This window comes from Mugil cephalus, chromosome 1 (genome assembly GCF_022458985.1).
Source record: "Mugil cephalus isolate CIBA_MC_2020 chromosome 1, CIBA_Mcephalus_1.1, whole genome shotgun sequence".
Classification (NCBI taxonomy): Eukaryota; Metazoa; Chordata; class Actinopteri; order Mugiliformes; family Mugilidae; genus Mugil; species Mugil cephalus.
Genome location: NC_061770.1, coordinates 28,108,498 through 28,112,759, shown reverse-complemented (window position 1 = coordinate 28,112,759; position 4,262 = coordinate 28,108,498). Strand labels below are relative to the sequence as shown.

The 4,262-nt window shown below is 42.6% G+C and overlaps 1 pseudogene; it reads right to left on the bottom strand.

Moving 5' to 3' along the window:
• Positions 1-1,188: 1,188 nt before the first annotated feature.
• Positions 1,189-3,912, bottom strand: LOC125009902 (annotated as a pseudogene).
• Positions 3,913-4,262: the final 350 nt, after the last annotated feature.

Sequence of the window (4,262 nt, the reverse complement as noted above, 5' to 3'; positions counted from 1 at the left end):
TACAATAAAATATGTAATCCAATATATGGCTAAGGCTAGAATGTGTAAATAATGTGTTATTTAAAGTTATATTGTAAAAATTTTAATTGAAGTCCCTCTCAAGACATTCCTCTCAGAAACAGGGCTGTTTTGACTACCACTCTGACCCAACGCTGTAATATTGCAACATTTATAAAACAAGCTCTAAATAAAATGTAGGGCATATTTTTCACTCTCTCTCATCTAAATCTCTTTTAGTGACCGATCTGATAACTGATCATCAGATTGATCTATTTAGTTTGACTGAAACGTGGCTGCAGGATGATGAGTATGTCAGTTTAAATGAGTCCACGCCGCCCAGTCATAGTAACTATCACATTCCTGGAGGCTCAGGCCGAGGAGGAGGAGTGGCAGCAATCTTCAACTCTGATTTATGTATTAATCCTAGACCTAAGCAAAGCTTTACTTACTCTTAGTCTCACTCATCCAGACTGGAAAACACAGAAAACAGTTCTCTTTGTTGTGGTGTATCACCCACCTGCTCCTTACTCTGAGTTTTTATCTGAATTCTCTGAGTTTCTCTGTGATTTAGTGCTTAGAACAGATAAAGTCATTATAGTAGGTGACTTTAACATCCATGTTGATGTTTTGTTTGAAGACAGTACCTCAATCTCTAAGTGCAGGTCTGCTTGTGGTTGAGCTATGTGTTATATTACTAGATCCTACATGTTTCCTTCAGCTTGATGTTTGTATCTATGACAGAAGTTAGTTTATCTAGAAATCCTTCAGTTTCTATGCCATTCATTTCTCACAGTGTTGACAACAGATTCAACACAGGATTAATCTGATCCTGGTTCTGATCCTGGTCTGGAGTAGGCTAGCTGCAGAGGATACATCACCATGGTTACTTGTCCAGGATAAAGTTATCCTACTTTAATGTAACTGACCTGAGAACAAGTTCATCCAGGATTAATCCCTTATCCTGTTTTTTTTTTCATATCCCTCCGTTTAGGTTCTCAGACTCAGTTACCATGGTAACCAGAAGTGGGCTGGAGTTAGACTGCCCTCTCTCTGGGATGACTAACCTCCCTTTGAGAAACAGAAAACCCAGAGATGCCTCAGAGTCAGAGTTCTCAACAAAACCAGATTCTGAAATGGACCCAGATGTTCACTGAGCTACAGCTGATCAGTAATGAATGAAGACCAGAGTCTGATGGAGACACTTTTATTATTGGACAAGTAGAAATAAGACAATTCAACAATCATTGATTATCACTGGTTATCACTGGTTATTATCACTGGTTATTACTGGTTATTACTGGTTATTATTACTGGTTATTACTGGTTATTACTGGTTATTACTGTGACCAGTATCTTCTGTACAGACACACTGATCCAGGTGTTAGTCACACCCTGATGATGTCATCAGCTCCAGCCAATCAGCTGCACTCGTTTCCTTTGATCAGGAAGAAGGTTCCAGCTGCAACACCGAGCAAACCCAGAGTCAGACCAACTCCACAGAAGACTGAGGGTCCAATACCAGGCTGGGGGGTCTGGTCCTCCACATCTGGAGACAGACACGAGACAGAGACACGTCATTTAGATGTCAGAGACATCAGAGACATCACAGACATGTCACAGACACATCAGAGACACGGCAGAGACATGTCAGAGACAGAGACACATCAGAGACATCGGAGACATGTTAGAGACAGAGACACATCAGAGACACGTCAGAGAGACATCAGAGACATGTCAGAGACACATCAGAGACATGTCAGAGACATCAGAGACACATCAGAGCCATCGGAGACATGTTAGAGACAGAGACACATCAGAGACACATCAGAGACACATCAGAGACATCAGAGACAGAGACACATCAGAGACATGTAAGAGACACATCAGAGACATGTAAGAGACATGTCAGACACGTCAGAGACACATCAGAGACATGTAAGAGAGACATCAGAGACACATCAGAGACATCAGAGACACGTCAGAGACACGTCAGAGACATGTCAGAGACAGAGACATGTCAGAGACACGTCACAGACATCAGAGACACGTCAGAGACATGTCAGAGACATCAGAGAGACATCAGACACATCAGAGACATGGAGCCTGATGAGGGGTCTCATTGGATCCAGTTCTCACCCCAGACCCTGGTCAGGGGTTCAGTCAGGGCCAGATGTTGCACTGAACAGCTGTAGATGTCTCCCAGCTGTGGGGTGAAGTCCAGTCTGGATATCTGGGTGAAGGTTGCGTCTTTGTTGAGGTAGGGGACGTTGATGGAGGACTGTGAGGTCACGTCCTTGTTGTTCTTGGTCCAGGAGACTTTAACAGGAGCAGGATAGAAACCAGACACATGACAGATGAGGGTGTTGCTGACTCCAACCTCCACAGACTCTTCAGGGTAGATCATGGGACTGGAAGGAGCATCTGAACACAAACACAAACACATCATTGATTCTCTGGATCAGATCAGCTGATCGTTAGTAAATGTTAGCGATGGGAGCAGAGCCCCCTGCTGGACACATGAGAGAGAAACAAGTAAAACCTGGTAGAGATGCTATTAGCCTGATAACCTGTTAGCAGAGGAAGTAACTGGAAAAATATATACCTCTAAGAGTTTTACTGAGTCACACTTTATTTTCCGTTGAGTGTAGCAGAAACGCTCCTCAGCTTCATCAGGCTACACTCTGTTAGGCTCGCCATGCAGTCACATGAGCACACACAAAAAATACGAGAGGCAACTCTCTCCAACACCCCGGCCTCATGTTTCACTTACACACAGTGTAAAAGAACAGCTGCAGAATAAAGGCTTTGTGTGTCTGCCAAAACAAACCCACACTTCAGCATGAAATAACTAAATGATTAATAAAACGTCTAATCTGAGGAAACATCTGGTCTCTATTGGTCTCAAATGTTTTCTTGTGCCTTCATTTGTAATTTTGTAAAGACGTTTAATTCTGTTATTTTTATCAGAATCTCTTTACTGGCCAAATGTGCACAGGAACTTTACCTGGTGTGACAACAATTTAGACAAATAAAAAACTGGAGGGTCTGAGATGCGTTCCTGTCTTTAAATGCTATTTTTATATTTTATTATTTGGAAAAAAAATCATTTGTACAACATTTTATATGTTTGTCTGATTACATAAAAAATAAATAAATAAATAATTCAGACATTATGATCAAACAATTCATCAGTAGTTGAGTAGTTGAATACTTGCTTACTCTTAATACAGTTTAAGGCTACTCTCCCCACCCTGCCTGTTAGCATGTTCATCCTGCAGCAGGAGTTAAAGGTCTATACCTGTTAGCCTGTTAGAATGTTAGCTTGTTAGCATCAACAGCTGATCAGTGATTCAGGTCTGATGAGGATCAATTAGTTCAGACTGAAACAAACAAACATCAGAGAAACACTGAAACGTTTTTCACCTCGTTGTGGTGGGAAGTCCTTAATCGCCTTACGATGAATCTCCAGGTTTGTTCTGCAGACCTGTTGATTAGTCACAGCTTGTTCATAACCTCCTGGGACGCTCATATGATCAATGAAACTGGGCTGAGGCTCCACTCCTTTCTGGTTCTTGAAGTCTGCGTACCAGATCTCTTCTCCATCCAGAGCGTACATGTCCTCTCCATCAGAGTCTGAACATCCAAGGATAGCAATGTCCTCATGAAGAACTGAAGCAGAGAGAAGAGATTAGTGATCAGCTGACTGTCTCCTGTCTCCTGAAAAGTGTCCTCAGATAAAGAGACAGAAACTGACCTTGAGCAGAGACACAGAGGACAGAGGAGAGGAAGAGGAGCAGCTTCATCATGGTCTTCATCATCACATCAGAGTCTCTGTTCAACTGTCACCTCCACACAACTCTGTCAAAGTGACTGGAAGTCCTGCAGCAGCCCAGCTCCACCTCAGCCAGCAGCCAATCACAGAGCAGACAGCCTCTGACATCACCGGTGTCCGGGCAGAGCGGAGGGCAGAGGACCAGCAACCGCACACGAGACACGACACGACACACAACAACTAAAACAACACAACGCTAAATTAACACAACAACACAATACAACTAAAACAACAACAACACAATACAACACAACAACACTCACACACGAGACACAACACGACACAACTAAAACAACACATCACAACACAAACTTCAACACAACACAACACAATACAACAACGCTCACACATGAGACACAACACAACACAACTAAAACAACACAACACAACACTAAATAAACACAACACAGCAACGCTCACATGAGACACA